Raw genomic sequence first — 24,659 nt, 5'->3', positions numbered from 1 at the left:
CAGGAAGTTGGAAGGACGTAAATGTTGGCAGCCTCCCTCAAGTGAAGGAAACTAGTCAGGAGACATGACAGTGACCCGAACCAGGAGGTTCACTCTGGGGTTGGAGGAGAGATCACAGAGTAGTGGTTAGGGCTGAGCTCCTTCAGGAAACTGAGCTTGGGACACTTCCATCAATACTAAAGGGTGGAAAAGAGGAAGCATTATGTGACAAAGAGACAAAAAGGAAACATCAGAGTAACAGAAAGAAAATTAGGAGGAAGAAATATCATGAAAACCAAGAGAAGAAAGGATCTAAAGAGAGGGTATAGTCAACAGCGTAGAACACTATGGAAAAGCAGGGAGCCTGAATGTGTAGCATCTTAGAAATCACGAGGTCCCACTCCTCCAGTGTGCTTAGGATGAAACAGAGACCCAGAGAAGTTAAGGCACTTGCCCAAAATTACACAGCTAATTAGGAGAGAGCTGAGCCCAGAACTCAGAAGTCCTGACCCTTGCTATGCTGTTTCTGCTCATCAGGCTATACCTCTGGTCTGATTGAGCCCAGTCTTCACAGAATGGAAGTAAGGCTTAGAAACTAACTCAAGGCTACATGGAAAGAGTTTGAATGGAAAGGTTAAATATTATTCTGAGGAATGAGACTCACTGAAGAGTTCTGAGCAAGAGAGGCTTCATCATGAAAGATGGATTGGGGGAAATTTTATGCAGTACTGTTTAGGTTCAATGTCCATATTTTTCCGAGACCAGTCATAGATTAGGCAATTATGAAATAATTGCTTTCCTAAATAATTGTGTTTTGTTGAATCAAACTCCTTAATTCTATCAGAAATTAATAACCAATAAGTAAGTAGAATCACAATTATAAATTGAGTTGTCTCTTGCTTAGGTCCATCATACCATCTTAAAAATATCTGGAAATATGAGAATAGATCCAATGATATCTGGAACCACTGAGGCTTTAGGTCAAGCCCTAGTGTGGTCTGAGTACACTATGACCCATCCATCCATACTTCCATAGTTCTGTTAAGATCAACAATTAGTGCCATATGGAGATGCATTATTTTAGACAAGTCCTTCTTTTTCTGATTTTTCTTCTTTACCTATACATCTTTTAGAAAGATGAATTAAAAATGGGATGCCTGGGTGACTCAGTCAGTTAAGCGCCCAACTCTTGCTCTTGGCTCAGGTCATGGTCTCAACGTTTGTGAGATCGAGCCCCGTGTTGGGCTCTGCTCTGGCAGTGTGCAGTCAGCTTGGGATTCTCTCTCTCTCTCTGTCTCTCTCTCCCTCTCCTCACTCTCTCTCTCACTCTCAAAATAAGTAGACTTATAAAAAAAGAGAGAGAAGAAAAGGAAGATGAATAAAAAAAAAAAAAATGACATCTTGGCCTTAGGAAGAAAGCCATAGGAGAAATGTCCATGACTGGGGGCAGGCTTTCTCCTAGGGAGTTGCCACTGCATGCGCTGGTGGCACTGGGTCCAGCCTAAGCCATGGGCTGAGGTACATCAGGGTCTGCCAGAAGGCACAGGAGCTCCAGCAACTCCATCCTCTCTCTTGGCTCTGAGCTTCACAGTTTTGAGATTCTTAACAGCCTAGATAATGGTCTGTCTCATAGGTGACAGTACACTGGTGGGTAGAAATTGACCTGACACTACTAAAGCCCCAAGGTCCCATGGTCCCCAAAGTCTGATTAGGTGGTTCATTGGAAGACTAACATCAAGTGATGGAACACAGAAAAATGTCACACTTAGTGCTTGAAATTGATTTTAGGGTCAGAGCAACCTGTACTCTTGACCCTGACTTTTAACCCCCTTACATCTTGCTCTCCATCTCTGCTGTTATTATGATTGTGCAGACTCGGAGCAGAAAAGACGGCTTCACTTTGCATGGGCCCAGGCAGAATACTACAGTGGGGCTGTTGCCCAGCAACAGCAGCCAGAACAATTTGTTTGGGGAGCATTTTGAGAATGATTACACTTGCAGGGGTGGGGTGGGTTGGTCGTGTGTCATCTTTTTTTTTTCTTCCTGTGCTACCTATTCCTGGATGTCGTAAATATTCATCTGAATTTTGCATATATGAGGGGAAAACGTTATTTAAATGAGCTTGGGAGGGTAATTTGCTTGGGTGCATCACCGCACTCCTTTATGTGTTGCAGGCAGACTGCTGCTGAAGGAGAAAAAGCAATTCTGTGACCATTATTGACACAGATGACAATGCCGTGCTGGTTTGTTTCAGTTATGTAGAACAATGAGAGGAGAAAAAGATGCAGTTTAGCTAAGGCATTTAGTAAATTGTTGGTAAATGGTGAGGACAAAAGCTCCAGCTAAGTCATCAGGCACATTTCCTCTCTAATGTGGCTGCAGTTACTCTTCTGGCCTCCTCTGTCCCCCAATCAGAGAAGAAAACTTCCTCTTCCTCTCCTTTGGTGATATCAACACACTGAAATACAGCACTTGGCTAAACCCTGGAGAACTGACTTTGAAAGGTAATGGGAAGAAACATTTCCTTTCAAAAGGAATCTGGCAGCCTTGAAGGATTTACAGCACGCCAATTTCAGATGAGTCAGAGTTGGGTAAGAATTGCAAATACTTAAAAAATCGCCGGTGTCAATATTGCCCACACCCCTGGAATATTAATATATACACACACCCACGCACCCCCCTGGAGATGTGTTTATTTCACAATTCACAAATGGTAAAGGGACCTTTTTTGAATTGTTTCTTAGGGACTTGGGAGCCAGCATTAAAATTGTGATTCTTCCAAATGCTTTCCCATATGCCTTAAATATTCTCATTAAAGTCAATTTCTTAAGTGCACACACATTCTCTGGGTCTTAGTGACCACCTCCCTGCCTCACTAAAGAGAAGCTTTTCCTGAGGCTGTTGTGTCCTCTCTTGGCTATGACTTGGTCAGGAGCCTCTGGCACCATATGGCAGAATTCGAGGCTGTATTGCCAGCCAAACACAACAGTTGTTTATAGGGCACAGTTAGTTATGGTTTCTATCTCTTCACCCTCAGGGAGATGTCTATGGATATATAATAGGTCTCTGGGCCATCTGACAATATGGGCCCCAACGCTATGGGACTTCTCGTCCAAAATTGCATTCAAATAGATATCCCATGTAAAGGATTCCCAACCCTGGTCTGTAACCCCAGATCCTCAGGTTAATTTGGGAGGCTGTCCTGCAACAGGAGGCAGCCTTTGGCACAGAATCCTGTAAAGCTCTTTCTGTTTTCTGGTTTTACTCAGGAACATGAATTAATTACAGACTTTCATTTTTAGGTGAGGCCACTTCAATATCCAGGATTAACATGTGGGCAGAAGGGTAAACAGTAAGGAGGTTAGAGACGTACAGGAGAGGGTATTCCAAAGTGAACTTGTTCTTCACCTTTCATCATTGGACCTGGTACTGGGTTAGAACAATAAGCCCCTCAAAGTTTCAGACTGGACATACCCTTCAGGATGGCCGTATGTGCATCAGCAAATTTTCGTTTATTGAGAACCTGTTACATGCATATATAACCCAGGTCTTGCATATGCTACGGGAAGCATAAAATGCAGACTCCTTCCTCAAGATTGCAGCACACAGGACTTCTCTTGGCTTAGAGGAGAGAATGTCAGCCTCAGGCAATTGTATCTGCACTCACCCAAACACTGCAATAGCAACTTCAGGCTCCATGATGAGAAAAGGTACTTCAGATCGGAGAGAGTATCTCACTCCCTTGAAAACACGCAGCTTCATTTGCTTTTACTTCCCCTTGAAAAATGCCCTATGTCTTTTGATTCAAAGTTTACATCCAAGAACAACCCTTTTCTTTTGCTACACCTCTAGGCAAAGAACATATGTCACAAATGCCATAGCCATATTTAGACGTTGTCTGCCGTTCAGCTTCACTGAGTCCGCCGCCAAGTTACCTTTTACATGGCAATTACTCATGAAATCTGAACGCTTCTGCAAATTAGTGTTAGGTTGCTTTCATTTCCCAATTAACTGCCCACCTGCTATTATAAGATTCAAGTTAGTCATAGTCAGCCTTTTCCCCTTCAGCCCTTAGGAAGAAGAAAAAAAAAGTACCTAACTTCTTTATGCAGAGAATAATTAATGTGTGAAATGGTCCACCAAAGGCAACAATGAAACATGCAACTGTGAGTATATTCAAAGAAGAGCCAGACAAGGGAGAAAAAAATTCCATGATACAAACATTAGACAGACAGGTGGATGGGTTTGGATAGACCATATGGCCTCCTTCTGTCTTGAAATGTACTGTGAGATTATATTTTGCAAAATCCCTTCAAGAACCAAGTTGATTTCTAAACAGTAAATTATGGCAATGAAAATGCTTATGACACCTTAGCTATGTCCATTATTTCAATGTCAATTTTGTATTTCTGGGGATATGTTTTCAAGACCGTACTAACACACTTGTCATACAGTAAATGAGGTGGCAGAGGGTAAGATGGAAAGACAGGGAAGAAGAATTTAGTCTTGTTTTCTTTTCTCAAGAGAAATGGATATGTACTTTCCAAACTCACAGCAGAGGAAAACACCGGTGCCCCATTGCAGCCTGTGGAGACAACACCGTGATGCGAATCCAACGCATTGAGCTGAACAAGACATGAAATGCACCAGATAATGAAAAACAGTGTCATTTCTGGAAAACATTTAGAGAATAGTTTTCTCCCCCTCAGGAAGGGAGAGCATATGATTCCCATTCTCACATTATGACAGAAATGCTGTGTGCACTGTATGGAGAGGATTGCTGTCTGAAATTCCAAGAAACCATACATGACGGGGGAGCTACAAACATGCTTCTTCAAGCCCAGTGTAATTGACACCCTGGTTGACAAGATAACAGAGTTTCGACAGCATTTCTGCACTGAAAGAGTTTCTCTTCAAATTTTCAAAAAGCAATTCTTGCCAACAGGTTGGGATACAAGAAATCCACAGCCTTACAGAGCAACTTAGTCTAAGCCTTTGAAGCGTGGTCCATGTTCAGCAACACCACACCAGCCTAGGAACAACAATAGGGTCATTCTAATTGTAGCAAAATGGTACCGCTCAACCACAGAATGTCCTGTCCCCACAAATACTGAGTTCCCTACTAGGGTAGACTCTGGAGTTTATTTCCTGGATGTTGAGCCCTCCCAGATACCATGTAGCACCTGCCATTATCTTTTATTCTTGCTGTCTGCTGCTGTGCCACAATGTCATGCCATGCCAAAGCATGAAAAAGTTGCTTTACATGAAAAGCTGCCCATGATAAGGTGGTTTAGGGTGACTGATCTTTCCACCAGCATCTGAAGACACTACTGATACCATGACATTTCTGACTTGGTACCAAAGAATGCAGTGGTCACCAGAAATGCAACTAACTGAAGGCACCTGCAAGGTGGAATTGTTTCATGTCCCAACAATAAGCTTAAAGGGAAAAAGTGTCCTCCATCCACACGGGTTCTGTGCTACCATGTAGGCCACAAGGCCAGATGTCTCTTAGGAAACAGTTCTTTCCTTTGTCACTCAATTCCTACTGTAGCTTCCTCTTCCTAGGACTGATATTTGAACCCTTGGGGGCTTAGATGAGTGACATTAGAGTGACAGATATTACGGTGCACATAAAAATGCTCTTCCATGTGCCAACACTCTGTCTCTCTCTCTGCCTCTCAAAAATAAAGAAAACTAATAAAAATTTTTTTTTTAAAAATGGGTCACCTGGGTGGTTCAGTCGGTTGAGCATCCGACTTTGGCTGAGGTCATGATCTCATGGTTCGTGAGTTTGGGCCCCGCATTGGGCTTTGTGCTGACAGCTCAGAGCCTTGAGCCTGCTTCAGATTCTGTGTCTCCCTCTCTTTCTGCCCCTCCCCTGCTCACACTCTGTCTCTCTCTGCCTCTCAAAACTAAAGAAAACTAATAATTTTTTTTAAATGTTCTTCCATGTGCCTCAATACATACTCTGCTTAGGCCAAGACTTTTTCTGGGTGATTCCTGCCCATCACGTGGCTAGATGCCTGGCGGTCACATCAGGAGATCTCTGAACATGGTCACCTGTAGAGCCAAACTGGGGCCCCATATTGCAGCTTTAATAGCTGAACAGAGTAATATTTCTACATTCTACATTCTTTGATTTTCAGTGTTATGTAAACCAATACTAAGTATACAAGTAAGCAGGTGTTTAGATGATCATACCACAAGTACAAGCAGAATTCATGAATCTATAAAGTGGGATTTCACTTTTTCTCTGTTCTCATCTTGTAGATAAGATTATGGAAGAGTGTTGGGAGGTAACATTCCTCCTGCACTTGGGAGAATCACATTGTCCTCAGCAGAGAGAAAAGCAAGGAACATGATACTAAACATAGAAAAAAAAACAGGGAGATAGTCAGATGGTCTTATCTATCCTTTGTCTATTCTCTACCCAAAACTAATTTGGACTATAACTACATCACGACAACATATTGGCTACAAAACATTAGGTCATTTAAGCAATCATTTTAGCTATATCGGGCCAAACAACTTGCTTGACCCACTTTTTTTTCCCCCACTAAATGACTGATTCATAGGTTTGCTTGGTTGGTTGGCATGTGATAAACACACACTAAAGTAGATTCCAGAAGGAAGTCATCACCAGTCTCAACTTAAAAATATCCTCTTTCTTTTTTAATGCATCGAATACAATATAAATAATTTTGTAGGCACTGTTATATGTTTTCTCAGTGCATTTAATCGTGCATTCCATATGGCTGAAGAAATAGGAAGCATGTTTATAATCTTTCAATGAATATGATATTCTTCTAAACTTATAAAAAATTTTCTTCTAAACTTATAAAAACAAGTTCAAATCTGGATAAAAGACAAAGCTCTTAAACTGTATCCCATTATGAAAATGTCAACAGTATAAACCTTCTTGTTTTACTTTATAGCTTAGAGTTACTGCAGCTACCCAAGATGATTGCAATCAATATTTGGTAGAACATCAACATAGGAAAGTCGGCCATCCTTCAGACCCAGAAAACTGAAAAAAAGTGCTACGTACCCCTCCCAACTAAAAAAACAACCTGAGGTGTTACACTTCCAGGTTCATCCTGAGGTTAGAAACCTGGAGATAAGCAACTCTTCTGAAGTATTTATAGCCTCTCCAACATTTCCTTGCATCACTTTACAAAACAAATTCAATAACCAATACACCCCCAGAAAGAATATCTATGTATTGCTTTTTTGGTTTCTTATGAATTCCAGGCCTTTAAGGATATAATTAAAACACTTCCACAAAAAGAAAGCCCAAACTGAGGCAGCTCCAATCCACAGCGGCCTGTCTCCTCAGAACCTTTAATTACTCTGTTTAACTCAGTGCATTAAACAACAGCCGCCTGTTATTCGGGAACCGTACTGTTTGGTGTGTGTACAAAGACGCACCTGTGTTAAACAATACTGGGTTTTAGGGAATGGCAGCTCTTCCCACACTACAAACATGACAGATCAGCACTTCGCCACCTTGGTGGTGTCCCAGGATGTGAAGATTTCAGTGATTGGAGCCCAGAAAACTCCCACATTTTTATAAACTACCTCAAGAAGTAACAATAATTTTAATTCTCTTAGCATTCTAGCTCATGGGTCTAAAATACAAGCTTTTAGAAAACGGGGAGAGTTGATGCTAGCACAGTCCTGATAACAAAGTGTGCCAATTCCCAAAAGATTGGGAATCCCTGTAATGAGCCATCTATCAAAAAGTAGCAACTTTATTTGGGAGGCCTGCACCAAACAGTGGTTTCTCAAATCCTCCATCATTTCTGATTTACCCAGAGATATGGGCTGCCCTGGGTTACAGAACATAGTTTGACTATGTCAGCTAGGTGTCTGGAAAAGTCCAGAGGTGTGGGGATAGATTTCACACAGAGATCCCTCTGTGTGCATGCTGACAGAGTGAAGGCCTTGGAGGAAAAAATAATTGTACTAAAACATAATCATTTGCATTTTTCCATTCCCCTTAAAACACTGAAAGCACCAACCAGAGCGCTGTCTTCATGCTAAACACTGCGAGAGACGCTTGAGATGAGAAGCCTTCAAATGTGCATTACAACCAGGGGCTGGCACATATCCATCATTGGTTGAATCTTTCATTTCTCAGCTACTCTCTGATGCCTAAGTGTGAAAAAGTCAGTATGCCTGAATTGAATTTTTAGATTGCTTTACGTCAATACACATTTGTTTGTTTTCAAAATCAACAACAAATGCAACACTAAATACTTCTGGCTGCTCAATTGTGCAGCTTTGCCTACGGCCATGTGCTAACATTCCCCTGCGATCAGGGGGCTCCTGAGTGGAGCCAATGGCGCATACAGAATTTCAATCCAATGAAGTGAATTAACTGATAAAATATACCTGCCCTCCAGTGACTTACCATCTTCCCTACAGAATAGAAGCATCGATGTCTGCACATGTCTCTGGTGTGCATGTATGTGTCTGTACACCCAGGCCAGAGTTTCCACATTGCTCAGAACCAGATAAGGAGACAGTCGTAAAGAGGAATGGATACACAGCTGGTGCACCCAGGTCCGTCCACGACTGCCCGGTTGAACTGAAACCCAGTGTGTTTCAATTCAAACTTCCGATTTTGAAGTTAAGTTGCAGTTTGTACTACCCGCAAGCTGGAGAAAGTTCTAACCCCTCTGAAAAAGCAAGCATGTGGGAAAAGGTTGACTGGATTGAATATCAGAATTTTGTTTCCAATTAGTTTCACAAATCCCATGGATATAGCATAGAGTTAAAAAAAAAAAAAAACTAGAAATATGCAAATGTAAAAAAAAAAATCTATCACTTAATGAAGACAAAATCCTTCATGATTTCTGAAAAGAATTTCTTCCTAACCGAACAGTGAAAGAAGTACCAGCTGTTCTTACTGAGTGAGGAAAAGTTGCTGTCCTCGGATCCTGGGGAGCACGCCCACTCCCATGGGAACACCATAATGGACGCAACTGCCCTTCCTGCTAGTTTGCCCTGGGAAAGATATCAGGATGACAGACTTCAGCGTATTAATTTAGGTTTTAAAGACTTCCATTCACTCCCTCATTCAGTCAGTCGACTATTCTTTCTTTCTCTGTGTGTGTATCTATAGATGCCTCCTAAGTGCCACCAGCACAACAAATAAGGGGAGGGGTGAGATTTAAAAAAAACTTTCCATTATTTTCTTGAACTAAAGTCAGGGAAAGTTACTGCCTATAGATAGCTGAAGAGAGAAAAAGAAAGAAACTAAAAGCAGAAATGCAAATGTATTCCAATTTCCTGTAGTTTCATTACAGCTAGAAAAATCTGACCTTCAAGTTTGAAGCCCTAACATTTGACCATGGACTTGGTCATAGTCCACATGGTCAAATAGTGAGAAGTTACCTATTATGAGTGTTTCCTATGTCCTACATGTCAGTGATTCCACTCTTAGATAATAACCTGACTAGGGACAGTCTTCAGGGGACACCTTTCCTTTGGGGCACCCAACTTTATGATACTCACACTCTCTCATTTTCCCTGCATACAATATTGGCCCCAAACATTTAAATTTTGTGGGGAGGAGCACCTAGGTGGTTCAGTAGGTTATACATCCGACTCTTGGTTTCGGCTCAGGTTGTGATCTCACAGTTTTGTGAGTTCAATTCCTACATCGTGCTCTGTGCTGACAGCACAGAGCCTGCTTGGGATTCTCTCTCCCTCCCTTTCTTCCCCTCCCCTGCACATGTGTGTGTGTGGACCCACACGTGTGCTCTCCCTCTCTCAAAATAAATAAGTAAACTGTACGGGGAAAGACTGTATGGATGTCATGTTAGATAATCTGCACTTATCTATTTTATATTATGAATCTTTTCCTGACCAACTAAGGTTCTCCACCCAGGAAGTAAATGCCTCATTAGTCAGAGGTCATTGTGGTCCAAGAGAATTTGACTGCCTTTTTTTCTGAGAGTACATTCTCTGTGGTCTCCAATGTTTGATCATGAACATACAAAAACTCCTGGTGAGACACAGGTAGCTGATGAGAGGCTGGTGTGTGCAGAGGTCAGTGGAGTATCCTGATGCGTTCAGGATGGGGAAGGAGGGGAAGGTGGGGCTTGCAACATTAGTTTCCTATAGCAAAGTACCATAAACTGGGTAATTTAAAATAACATAAATTTATCTCCTCACAGTTCTGGAAGTCAGAAGTCCAAAATCAAAGTGGAAGCAGGGTTAATTCATTCTGGGAGTTCTGAGGAATAATTTGCTCTGTGTTGTCTCCTAGCCTCCGGTGGCTCCTGGTGGCCCCTGGCAATCTCTAGTGTCCTTGATTTTATATTTTAAGTTTATTATTTATTTGGGGGGGGGAGAAAGAGAGTGCAGGAGGGGCAGAGAGAGAGGGAGACAGAGAATCCCTAGCAGGCTCTACACTGTCAGTATGGATCCAGACTCAGGGTTCAAACTCACGAACTGTGAGATCATGACTTGAACCTAAACCAAGAGTCAGACACTTAACCAACTGAGCCACCCAGGTGCCCCTAGTGTCCCTTGATTTGCAACTGCATCACACCAATCTCTGTCTCTGTAGTCACATGGACTTCCTCCCTCTGAGTGGGTATCTCTGTGACTCTTTTTCTAAAATGTCTTTTAGGGGCGCCTGGGTGGCGCAGTCGGTTAAGCGTCCGACTTCAGCCAGGTCACGATCTTGCGGTCTGTGAGTTCGAGCCCCGCGTCGGGCTCTGGGCTGATGGCTCAGAGCCTGGAGCCTGTTTCCGATTCTGTGTCTCCCTCTCTCTGCCCCTCCCCCGTTCATGCTCTGTCTCTCTCTGTCCGAAAAATAAATAAACGTTGAAAAAAAAAAAAAAAAAAAAAATTTAAAAAAAAAAAAAAAATAAAATGTCTTTTAATGTTTATTTATTTTAGAGAAAGAGAGAGAGATAAAGTGAGAGCAGGGGAGGAGCATAGAGAGGGAGACACAGAATCTGAAGCAGAATCTAGACTCTGAGCTGTCAGCACAGAGTCCAATGCAGGGCTCGAACTCATGGACCACATGATCATGACCTGAGCTGAAGTCAGACCCTTAACAGACTGAGCCACCCAGGTGCCCCACTGTAACTTGTTTTCTAACAAGACTATCAGTCACGTTGGATTAGGAGCCTGCCCTACTGTCCAGTATGACCTCATCTCAACTAATCACAATTGGAAGTCCCCTATTCCATACAAGGTCATAGTCACAGGTAGCAGAAATGGGATGTGAATCTTTTTGGAGGACACATTCATCCCACAACAGCTGGCAAGGTAGATTGTAGTAAAGGATCTCTGTTTACAAGTATTAGGTATAATGTTAATACAATTCAGTAGGCAACACAAGGGAACTAGGGAAAGACTCAGGACAGGTAACAAGAGAGGTGAAGCCCAGAAACTTAGAAGGAGGCCACTGAGGCAGTCCAACAGAGGAGGTGTGGTTGAAGCAGGGGCTCACCATAGGGGGTGGAGGAGAGGCTGTTCCCGCCAAAGTTTCAGTCCTATTTGCCAGCTTCACAGAAAGGACATTCCACACAGAGCCACTGGCGATGGTTTGGACCTAATGGTCTGCTCATCACACTTCCAAAGTGTAAAGCTTGGGCATCCTTAACTCTCCTGTCAGACATATAGTTTCACAAGATCACTGGACAGGCTGGACCTACAATTGTCTACATGTTTATATGGTATCTTAAAAGACACAGACAAAATAACAGTAATATTTTCAATTAATAGGAGGAAGAATATGGCTTGTTAGTAACTCTGGGGTCTTGAGAAACTCCAGGCAGAAGGGGCCGTTCAGGGATGAGATGACCCTGACTTGGGAAAAAGTATGCTTGTGTCTTCTCAAGGCCACCCTGGGATGGAGGAAGGCACAGGGAGTGAGAAAGGGGATCCCATCTGGCTGGTCCCAGTCTGGAGGTGGCCTTTGCTCTTCAGCAAGAAGGAGGAAACAGTATCCATGGGCGGGGGAGTGGCCTCTGGGGGTGGAGCTTCCACTGGAGACCCACAGATTTGCAGTTGGTAGAGAGGGGGATGGGCCACAAGTACATGTAGACTGAAGACAGTCTGAGGCAAAGGGCCAGAAGAGGGAATGTTTTATTCACAAGAACTCGTGTCTCCTCTGTTACTCTCCAGTACTGCACTCTATTCAGCATATGCTTTTCATCAATTTGTGTGGGTGGAAACCACCTAAGAAAGACATTTTTTTTAAGTTAGGAAATTACCCAGGAAGGGAAAGCTTCTAGAACTTGTCGGTGCTGGCTATCATTTGAACATCATGCTGGGGTTTAATTGGTGGGGACAAGGGTGAGACTAACATCATTATTTGATGTGAGGAATTCAACAGGGCCAAATAGTGGTATTAAACACCAGAGCACATTACCTTCACGATGAATACCTTCCTGTAGATTCATCCTGCTCCCGTGCCTTCTTGCCACAAACTAGAGATGGAATCTTCCTTGTCTCTCATCATAAAAGACATTGTTTTTCTTTTAATTGTGTTAAATTTGATTCAGGTAACAGAATTCTGCAGGCTGCTGACTTGTGTGAAAAGTAAGACAGCTGTTTTTATGTGTTAAAAAGAACTTGGATCGACAGTTAACATAATGTACTGTGAACATTTTTCCCCACTGTGGGTAGATAAATATGTTTGGCTTGAGCTTTTATATCTCTAAATTTGCACATATGTATCTATATGCAATGGGCTGCAGAGACCTAATTGTCCACAGAGTAGTTTGGCAGCTCACGTTCAGTAGTAGGACGCTCTTCCCCTGGGTCAATCACCTCCAGAAAGAAAAAATAAATCTTAATTCTTTTTCCTTTCAGCCAATAGGGACCACTCCTGTGTTCTGTTGATAAGATGTGGACAGACCCTGTCCATGAAAGCTCATGTCAGGACTGAGCACGAGTCAATGCTCATGGCCACCAGAGAGCACAATGGTGATCCAGTAGCAGGGAGATCCAGAAACACAACTCTCTCCCCACCATGGGGGAGGGGCAGCTGGCAGAATGGAAAGCAGGCCTAGGAGAGGGCTGGCAATAGGCAGGAAACTGACCACATTCTGAATTTTCAAAATGCCCAATGGGAGGGCAAAAACAGAAGAAATAAGCATCTGCTAAGATCAAATGGAAAAAAAAAAACTTCAGCTTTAAGACAAAGTTCTGCGATATGTAAGGATCAAACAAACTAAATGGCGCACTGCGGGAGAACCACTCACCCATTTAACAATATCTGTAACAACATGTATTGATCGCTTGCTGTGCCCCTTGCTCTGGAGAAACTTTTCTTTACCTTTCTTTCAAAATATATAAATAACAAATAAATACTGTAATGAAGTAATAGCAAAAAGTAGTAAAAATTAAAAGTAATGAAATTGAAAGTAATGCATACATAAGTAAAATATATAGTTAATAAATATTATATCCAAATTTTAAACATAGCAAATAAAGCTAAACTTCCCTAAACCCACCCTCCCCCACTACCCCTAATTTCTGACTCAAAAAACTGCATAAAACACTAGTCAATTTTCTCTCTTTTTTTTTTTTTTCCAGAACTTTTCCTTATAAACACACACACATACACACACACACCACCAGGACATATATCTGGTGGGTAGCATTCAATTTATATATGATAGATGCTATCCTACTATGCATATTATTCTATCCTTATAATTTTTCGTTCCAAAAATATACATTTCTTCTATCTTTCCATTTCAGTATATATTGATCTAACTTCTGCAAAGTATTCCATAATGTGGATCCAAATAGTTTATTCAACTATTCCCTTATTGTAGATGTTTACGCTGCTTTTAACTTTTGCTATCACAGGCGATGCTGAAGGCACCAACTTCCAGCTGTGGTGTATTAGAGGCCCACTACTTCTGTGCTTGCCAATACTTGATACTGTCTCAGGGCCTTCACGAACAAACTAGATAGCCTCATCTGTGCTGGGTGATTTGGTCATTCACTTACTAAAAGGCAAAGAACAGAAAAGAAGACCTCCCAGGGTCCACACAACTCTGACTCAATGACAAAGAGTAAGCATGTTCTCGGTGATGTTTTACAGAAAGATCACCTGGGGTAGGCATATTTTTAGAAAATATATTCTCAGGGATCAGTGACCCACTTCAGAATTAGTCGGGAAATTCACCTCTCCCAAGTTTTTTTGTTTGTTTGTTTTTGTTTTTGTTTTTGTTTTTTTTCTAGTATAAATCTGAGTACCATGGGAAACTCTTGTTATTTTAAGGCTCTTTCCCAAGGATGCCTGGTCATAACGTGGGCCTGGCCAAGTGCTGGGCTCCAGGGAAAGAGAGAGATGAAAGAGACACTGGCTGTCCCTTGACAGAGTGACCAGCCAGAATCAATTACCTCCCAACATAAGCCACAGAGAGAGACACAATGGAGTCCATCTTGCTGAGGAGAAACAGTGCTGTTCATGTGGACACCTCCCATGCAAGTTCTGAGTGCAATTATATTAGTAAATGCCTAAAGTTTTCTTATCACTAACATTGCCGACTGTTTCACCCTCAAATACCTCCTTTTCCTAGTTTGTCTTACCAAGTATACCTGGATTCCACAGCACCTACCTTTTCAGATGTTTTGTTTGAGGGCAGCCAGGGGAACCAGCAGCTATAGGAGTGGGGGGGATCCCTCCAGCTCTGAGAATACTGAAATAATTAAAAACAGAAAAGCAATGTTAATTTGTGACCCAGAGGAAAACAGATATATGCACAAAGTGACCAATAACTCTAAGTCACTGCCCTCCTTTAAGCTTTAAACTAGCCTAGACTAAGATATCCACTGTTTAAACTATGAAAATCAAAAGAAAACCAACTATCTCTTGTTGTAAGGAGAAATCACAGGCACCAACTTTATAAATGAGCATATTACTTAAACTGGTACTTAGGTACTGACTCAATTAAATTCACAGGTGGTAAAATCTGGATGTTCTGTAGACAGAGCAATTTATCTATAGATGTTCACGTTTTGCCAAAAATAGAAAACAGCATCTTCTACAGACGCTCTTCCCATGTTAGTTCTTATTTTTGTAAAGATTAATTGCTTCATCTAGTAGACATTCATTATCCTTCTCCCCCCATTCCGATAAGGGATCCCCTCCCGACGTTGGAGGGGAGAGCAAGCAGTTCACTTGAACCTCCAGGGGCAGCTGGGGAACTGAATGAGAGATTCAATGAGAGACACAGCCGTCTGCATAAAGTTGACATATCCAGCCAGCATCTCAACTGCCACCATTGTTTCTTTTGCCCACTAGAAGCTCATTGTGGATGAATGGGCCTTTCTCCAGGGTCCATAATGAACTCTGGGCAGGTGGAGGTAAAATGAGCTCTGGATAGAACCCATGGCTGCCACACTCACAGAGTCTTGTGGGTGCCAATTGGGACGATACCCATCATAAATTGCAATTGCCCATTATGATAGTCCACCCTCGCCAAAGGAAACTGGCTACAAATCAGCAGCTCCTGGCATGGATGACTTTGAAAAACTGACCTAGGATCCAAACTTGGATTGCAAAAACTCTCATAATCTTTGACCTAGTAATTCTACTACTACACAATATTCCAAGAAAATGGTCTATTTGTCTACACACAAACACATCTTTATCAAGCATAAAGATAAATAAATATAGTAAGATTGCCCGTTAAGGGTTATTTTATACTAACAATTGAAAAACAGTCAGACAATGGAGCATTAGTGGTATTAATTTTGAGATATCCATAACATAATAATTTGTTCAGTCTTCAAAAATCATGTTTCTGACATCTAGTTAATGTATGGTAAATGCTCAAAATAGAAACTAAGTGGAAGGAGGTGGGCATATAACTGAACATTTAATATGCTGCTAATGAACTTTGTTTACATGGATGTGTATTTATCTGTCAACTGCTCAAAATGTTTAAAGGTGGTAGAATTATACAAAATTCTACCAAAACGTTCCTCTTTATATTCTGTATTTTTCCAATTTTCTGATTATATTTAAGTAGAAAATAAATATGCCTTTAAAAAGATTTCAGTTTTACAGATGAAGATTTGCTTTTATCTCTCAGCATCCCCTGCAGACATTTACTCAACTCCTAATAACATTATTTTAAAGAGTGTAAACTCCAATGGTCTCAAACTAGCCTAAGTCTTTCGTGAGTCTATCATAAGGATACTTCAAGATCTATGGAATTTTGAATTTCACTTTATTAATCCCTTAATATTACTCTTGAAACATTTAGCAGGGTCAAACATCCCTTTACCTAGAAGGCCAGCAAATGAAAACAGTCTGGTTCCCTCAAGTTCAGATAATAAAAGTAGTAGTCTCAACGAGTTACAGCTTTCAAATGTTTTACTTATGTCCACGTATTTGTACTCTTCATAAAAATACCTGCAAAGCCAGCAAGAGGAACATCTTAAAACAGGAGGAGTTTGGGGCGCCTGGGTGGCTCAGTCGGTTAAGCCTCCGACTTCGGCTCAGGTCACGATCTCGCGGTCCGTGGGTTCAAGCCCCGCGTCGGGTTCTGTGCTGACAGCTCAGAGCCTGGAGCCTGTTTCAGATTCTGTGTCTCCCTCTTTCTCTGACCCTCCCCTGTTCATGCTCTCTCTCTGTCTCAAAAATAAATAAACGTTAAAACAAAATTAAAACAACAACAACAACAACAACAGGAGGAGTTGCTTTAATGTTACACAAATTGGGGAAAATTCAGCTGCAGACTTTTGCAAACATATCCAAGGGCCATCGACTATATTTGTGACTATAAGTTGCTTTTCAATTTAATAAGTTGTTACCTATTTTAAAACTGACTCTGGGATGTACATTGATTGGTAAATTAATTAATATTTAAATTCCAAGCTTACACAGTAAGAAAATGGTTAAAAAAAAAAAAAAAAAAAACACTTGTCATTTCTGAAGGAAAAAACAAAGTTTCTAAATTTATTACCTAAATGTTCTCTGGTTTCTTTTTTCCCCCTCTTCTTGTTTTTGCTTCTCAAATATCAGTGTTAAGTTCAATAGTGGATCCAAGAAAAAGCATCCACTTTTTTCTGGAACAAAGCTGCCCTCAACAGAGTGGGGAAAGACTACACACTTTCTCTACAGAGTCCACAGCTCTAACCCTCCTTCCCTACCCCTGGTACCTCTGGCCCTGCTTAATTCAAGCTTCTAGCCTTTACCATTTCTTTCCCCAAAACCCATGAAAACTCTGCTTTCAGAAAAGCCAAAGCAAACAAACAAAACCCTGAAACAAATTCACTGTAAGTACAATGATGAAGGAGGGACAGTTACATTCAAGAATCGACTGATGAGTAGGGGGCAGTTTTGAGAGGAGTAGGGGAGGGGAAGGGTAGAGGGGGTTGGAAAAGAACGTAGGCAGTGGCTGTCCTAAAACTGCACTGTCTAATGGGGACAGCCTCCCGTGACTCCAGGCAGGTCTAGCAGAAGCATGGTGAGGCAGGGTACTTGTGCTTTCATGCCCGGAGCCCTCGTTTGGATCTTTGGGAACCTTGAACAAGCGAAACTCTTTGAGCCTCTGTTTCCTCATCTGTAAAATGGGGAGATTAAGCAGAATTCTGTTCCAAGAACCTTTGCCCAGCACCTGGCACACAAATAAGTGCTCAAAACAGCTAGTGTCATGATGATGCGAATTATGGCTATTTTATATTTGCAATTACAAAGGGGAAGAAAGGAATTTTCTCTATTCCTATGGAGAAAGTGAATTCTAAACCCCCAGGCCACTGCTTTGAAAGTTATGAGAAAAATAAATATTTTTATGCTTGCAAATAAACCTTTCTTGCTGCAAGAAAACTGTATCTATTAATAAAATAAAAAGCATGCATATCTTTTACCTTCTAAGGGAAAGGCCTAAACAAAGCAAGAATGAAAATAAAATTGGGGCCACTCCCAAGAAGAGTACTGTGATTCTTTTTTTTTTTTCTTCTGTTGCCCAAAATCTGCCACTGGTAGCTAATCTTAGGATGTTGAGCCCTTGGAGCCAACACCTAATTTTCTGTCACCATACTTTTAAAATTCCACAGAATGTGGCCTTGTTCTCTTCTGAACACGGCAGCTTTGGCTTTGTGCATAATTTATGACAATGATCACATCCAGCCTTTACTTAGGGCTGTGGTCTTTGTAGCTCTGCTCCCAGTTGCTAACTTGGTCACCTGTCTGGCCCGCCTCATGGGCCAGATAGGCTTAGTCCAAACCAGACTTTGGTCCCTGACAATCTTCTGTACCTAGAAGGGGCTTTGGTCCTCAAAGTAAATACATGAGAAGAGATCGGGGGAGGGGAAGTAAAAGGAACTGATGAAAGAGAGTGAAGAGTGGATATGTGACATCTAACTTCCCATTTATAGATCTAAAATAAGCTTTCTGGATGGTTAGATCCTAAAAAAGATGACACAGTTACTGACTGAATTTTATTTGCAGTCAGGTGACACTGGAACTACTCATTTCATTCCATTCCCTTCTTTCCTAGGACCCTTTGGAAGCAAAGGAGTGAGGCATGAAGCAAACGCTGAGAGAATGCTGTCTCTCGTTGTCTTTTATACAGGCTGGGAACCCTTCAGCTCAGATGCCACTTCCCAGAGCCCATCAATGATGAGCTCATGTCAGACAAGCAGTTTACTCTGGGGTTAACGTAGCATTTGTAGCAACTCCAAACATTTACAATAGGCTGGAGGCCTTCATATAAAGCACCTTGTCATTTTTATTGCCTCTCTTTAAAAAAAACATTTGCACAACAATTTTTATTTTATAAATAGATATATTTTGCTTGTAGCAAGAAAGGATTATTTGCAGACACTAAAGTATTTATTTTTCCCATAACCTTCAAAATATTGGCCTTGGGTTTGGAATTCACTTTCCCTATTGGGAAAGCAGGATAGAGAAAATTCCTCAAACTCCACCCGTGAAGATAAACAGGCCAGTCTGGGAACCTGCTTTTAGCACCACAGGTCATGCTGGTGTCTCGGCCTTGCCAGAGTGGAAAGGGCACATTCTTCATTCTGTACATTACCCTCTCTCATTACCATGCTTCCCTTCTGAAAGAGCCCAGGATGCCCACATGTACTGAGGGTGAGAAAAGAATCCGAAAAGACTAGCTGAAAACTCTCCCAAGTTGATGCAAAAAGATAAAGCAAATCAAAAGGAATCAAAAAGCTAAGCATGACTTTTTTAATGTTAGACTTTTAAATATGCTATTGATATCAGAAGGGTTTTATTGCAATTGTCTCCTTAAACTTGGCAGGGAAATATTAATCATTTGATGCTAAATTGGTACAGATTGTTGAACAAATGAATGATACTAGGCCCACATGGTGGTGAATCAAGACAGAAAAAGAGAGATGAGGGATAGAGAAGGAAAGGAGAAATTTCCTTTTCACAGGCCATTCAAAAAGCAAATCCAGGAGCACCTGGGTGGCTCAGCCAGTTGGGCGTCCAGCTTCAGCTCAGGTCACGATCTCACGGTTTGTGGGTTCGAGCCCCACGTCAGGCTCTGTGCTGACAGCTCAGAGCCTGGAGCCTGCTTCAGATTCTGTGTCTCCCTCTCTCTCTGCCCCTCCCCCGCTTGTGTTCTGTCTTTCTCTCTCTCTCTCCAAAATAAATAAACATTAAAAAAAAAAAAAAAGCAAATCCAGTAGGTCCTGGTTATTTCAAGCCTCAATCTTTGGACTCTTGCCTCCCTAAGTGGCAAGTAGTTTTAAGAGCTTAAAAACGCTCGCCAGACCCAAAGATAGAACTTACTCTGGTATCAAGCAGGTTTTAATAGAGGTAAATTCAGGGAAGATTATGACCATTGCATAACGTCAGGGCTTTCGGTATCCACTTGGTTGTCATTTGACGAGCTGCCAGGCTTCCCTATCATCACTGGGCACCAGCAATCACAGTCCAGATGTGGAATGGTGTGCATGGGAGACCATGGCTCTGTTTGAATGAGGCTTCATGAGTGAGACTTTACAATTTTCAATCCATATGCTTCCCAGGTGAAATGGTTTCTCTCCTACCTCCCAACACAGACTTACCAATCCAGGTCTAGAGACACTGTGTTCTGCTTTCTTGGGCTGTTAGCCTAATGGTGGAGTGAGGGAAAGCCAGAAACCCATACATACACAGACAAGCAGATCGAGTGGGCCAGAGAAATAGAAGTCTGTTTGAGAAAAATGTGCCTTGGAACATGCTGTTTTTGCATATCTTCTATTATCTGGTCGTCTTACATAGTTGAGATTGTCAGTTGTGTAAATTTTAAATAGCAAAATCCTGAACCAACCATCCTGGACCTGTTTTGCCTTATGATTATACTGTTCAAATGTTCCCTTGTCACTCAGTCAGTTCCCCATTAAATTTTTTAATTGAACATCTATGCACTCAGGTCAAAACATAAAATACTACAGGGCCCCTAAGGATTGATGAGATATGGCCCCTGCCATCACAGACCATGGCCTTACCAAGCTTGCTGTTTATTCTCTAGAAGAAATCCCTAAATTCCCTCTCCCTCCAGTCAAATACCACTTGTATTATTTTCTTAAGCAGTCTGAGACTCTTGTAGTCATCTTATTCAGTGTGAGTATTAAGCCATCACCAACCTTCTTTATCCACCCATGACCCCTAGATGGGTTTTTCTTTCAGATCTCCAGGCCATCATTCCCAGTCCACACACTCACTGCTTCAATAACAATGGCCTCCTCACATGTCTCCAGATCTCAGGAACCACCAGTTACCCTGCCCAGATCTAAGGGATTCATTTTGCAAAACTTCCAATTCCATCATACCACCTTCCTGAGGAACTCGCCAAAATTCTTTGCTGCCTATAAGATCAAATCTAGATTTCTCTGTGGGCACTGATGTCAAATGAAGAGATGTGGCATAACTAAAATAATTTAGCCAGGAGAATTCCCAGCCAGGTCTGGATGTGTTAAGTGAGAATCACATTTGAACTGGCCTCACCTGCAGTATTTGGGGCTGCATTAATTTTTGTGAGTGGCAGCCCACCTTTGTGCATATAAATTGGGTAATTACACTAGTAAATTGGAATTTTTGCATTTAGAATCAGCACCTGTAAATAACAGAAGGCTGGAGAAAGAAGGCCAATTGAATCCTTGGCCCTTAATATTTGAAAGCAGAGCCTTGTAGACAGCTTGCAGACTGAGAGGTTTGAAGGGACCTCACAGGAAAAGAGTGGGAATAAAAAAAAAAGAGTACCTAACCATTTTGTTTGTACATTATTTTCTATTTAAAGATAATAATGTAGTGCAGAAAAGTTGAAACAGGAAAATTATATATTTGGTTGTCTCATCTCAACTTCCAGCAGAGTAACAATTGTCAAAATTACCATACTTGTGTTGGACATAATTTGTTAGAAGTTGATGACCTGAAAGCTCACATCTACCCCAAGACCTGAGAGTAACGCTCTGTAGAGCAAATCAAGCTTTCTGTCTCTCTGGAAGGAGCATGGATGGCAAAAGGACTTTGTTGACAATCAACTTTGTCAATGAGCTATAATTTGTAAAACGCCATCAACAGATATGTAGAAATATCTTTGTGCTGATCTGGAGTCTCTCACTTCACCTCCCAGAAACTCCTCTCTGCCATGAAGAAATTGACTTATGTTGGCAATGAAACTGACAATGCCAGAGTGCCTACAGTGCACTGGTGATTTACCTGTTTGTATCATCTCATCCTCATGACATTGCAGGTTAGACATTATCATCCCTGTTTCCCTGTTTCACAGATTTAGGAAACTAAGAGAGATCAAATAACCTATCCAAAGTCCTTTAGCCTGCGAGTGGCTTAACTGAGACTCAAAGTCAGTTGGTCTAGGTAAATGATCCTTAACCAGAGATGAAGAGCTAGAAGGAGGCCTACGATGTCTTCCAACTATGCCCCTGGGTTGGATGCCTAGGGGAAGGGAGGTGGCAGGCAGGACAGCACAGCCACTGTTACCATGGGGAACATGTCTCATTCCTCAGTGATGTTACTGGGCAAAGAAGATGGGAAGCCCTTCAAAACTCTGGCGCTATATGTCTCCCCACCATCTTTGAGGTCTCTTTCAACAATAAAACATTACAGTGTTTTAATCAATAGTCATGAAGTTTAGGTCATTCGGGGTCTGTGGACTTGGTGTATGCAGCATTGGATCTCTAGTGTTGTTTCCAAAGCCAGCACTCATAGCAGTGTCACTGGACTGAGAGAGCAGAAACAACTTCTTGAACAAGATTCCCCTACTCACCCGGACATTGTGCTCTTCTACATGATTCTCTTTTTTAGATTAAGGCATCGCTGACATTTGCTAAAATGTAAATTCAATCTGGAGCTTAACAAGCTCAACCATTAACATCCTTTGCAAGCTTTGTGCTTCTACATACACACATGCACACATGCACATACACACAGTCCATGGCAACTAGATTTAGCTGATTGGATTATTTTTAATCGAGTGCAGAGTCCTAAGGGGGCAGGCAAGAAAGCAAGTCAGTTTTGATGGAAAATGAGATCAGAGGAGAAACAGAGCCCTGGGCACTTCCTGAGGTGCCATCAGGGTGGGGGCCCCTGGGCAGCCAAGAATGAGAGTGGAGGGAGGGGAACCGGAGCCAGGAGTCCTGAAGGAGAGAGCACACCCTTCCATATCCCAGCCCTCCCCAGAGCTGCTTCTGAGGAAGTTCCGGTCACCTATTCTATGACCTGACAGACTGAGCTTTCAGGAGTTGGGCTTCCATAATCCATTCTCTAGACAGCTGGTTCTCTGCCAAGAAAGAAAGAAATGTGGTCACTGTAACACCTATGTGAGGGCTGTAGCTTGTGATCCAATTGCTCAAGAAAGTTTACTTATATGCTCTTCCAGCTCTTAAAAGCCATCTCCCACATGTGAGTGGGGCTGAGTGTGTTTACAAATATCCAAGTTCTGACTTAGCCATGTTTTGTCAGTGAAATCATTATTAATGGCACTGAAGAGCAAAATTCGGCCCTGGCAGGGGAATTTTGACCAACTATTTATTGGAATAGTTAATGCTACAAGTGTTTGATTGTTTGTGGGCCTTGAAGGTATATTTAATTTCAGTAGTCACGCTTATTTTCTGCACAACACACTCTCCCAAGGAAAATAAAACAAGACATAGACCAAAAAGCTACTCCAGAGCTCCAGAAAATTACTGGAAGAGATGCCATAAATATAAATCAGTAGTTAAGTGAGACACTAATGATATTTAAAATTATGGCAAAGAGTGCCATGAACTCAGCCACACTAGTGCCCATGCACTGGTTAACTCTTTTGACTTTCCCAACAACCAAAGGGGTAGGCACCAATATTATCCCTGTTCTATGGATGAAGACACTCAGGTACAGAAAGACTAAGTCTATGGATGAAGAGGCCGACGTCCACACTCACACATTGAGTCAGAGGTGGAACCGAAATTAAAACCCAGGCAGCAGTCTCTGTGTCCTTACCTTCTCAAGGTCCAAGTAACACATGGCGAATCTGAGCTAAGTCATCTCTTTGGGGTCCTGCAGCTCTGATGTTCCACAGCAGAACATCCATTCTAGCAGGAGTGGGGACAGATGTATAAAATTAGACGATAATGTCAGTGGTCCAGATCTGTGTTATTCTATGTCAAATAATGATATTAAAAACTTCCAGAAGATCTAATTTTTCACTTTTGTTCCACTTGTTTGGTATTTTAGAGACAATTGTTCTTAAATTGTGGGCTTATAGCTGATGGAAGCCCTTTTGTCATAAATAGCCTAAAAAAACAACCAAAGGGGTCAAAAAAAAATAAAGACAAAAACTTATGAATGGTTTTAAGGTTTATCTCTGGGAATGGAATTTTAATATATGCAAGATTTCTGATAAGTCTGGGATATTTTTTATATAATTAACAAGAGATCTTCTTTCTTCTCCCCAGAGAGTAAATGAGTGCTGGAAGTACCAGCTATCTTGGGAGAGGTTTATTCTACCAAGGATCTATTTTTCTATGAAAGTGAGCTGTTCTCACCTGTAAGAAGTGGTATTGCCCTGAATGTACCTGACAGACTTTGAGATGGGTCAAGCAAGTAGTCACTTAACACAGACCTCAATACATATTATTCACATAGAATTGTAGATAGGGTATGAGTTGGGAAAGATGAGAAGCCTAAACTGTATCTGAAAACTCACTTAAAATAATAACAATGCTATCTTCCTTTATAATCAGGCAGTATTATTTTCTAAAGAGGTTTTGAAATAATCTTGTGTTTGACTATACGCAAAGTTTGTGCTCAAAAACGGCAATAACATTTAGTTACTGTGTTACTGCGAAATGGAATCCAATTTTGACAATAGCCCTTACTGGCACAGTGGCCTTTCCATAAACCATTAACACTGCCCCCAGGCTTCCATGGACTAAAAGGCATCATTTGTTCTTTTAAGTACTGGCACTTTGCCATATTTTCTTTCTCAAACTTCAGATTCACATGTCTGTCTGGTGATGGGTTTTCCATTTTCTTCTCCTTGCTCCACACTGATGTGCCTTGTCCTATGGCAAGCTTTTTTTAATTGACTCTCAAATGATCTTTAAGGTAGCTTATGAAATGAGATCCTGGGACTTTACATGTGACCTCCATCTCTTATAGCTGTGTATGAATTTTTAAACAGCTTTGGAAAAGATGTGTATCTGTGTGCGTGTGTGTG

Source organism: Herpailurus yagouaroundi, unplaced genomic scaffold (genome assembly GCF_014898765.1).
Source record: "Herpailurus yagouaroundi ecotype Mexico unplaced genomic scaffold, PumYag 203, whole genome shotgun sequence".
NCBI classification, from domain to species: domain Eukaryota; kingdom Metazoa; phylum Chordata; class Mammalia; order Carnivora; family Felidae; genus Herpailurus; species Herpailurus yagouaroundi.
Note: the sequence above shows the minus strand (reverse complement) of the source record.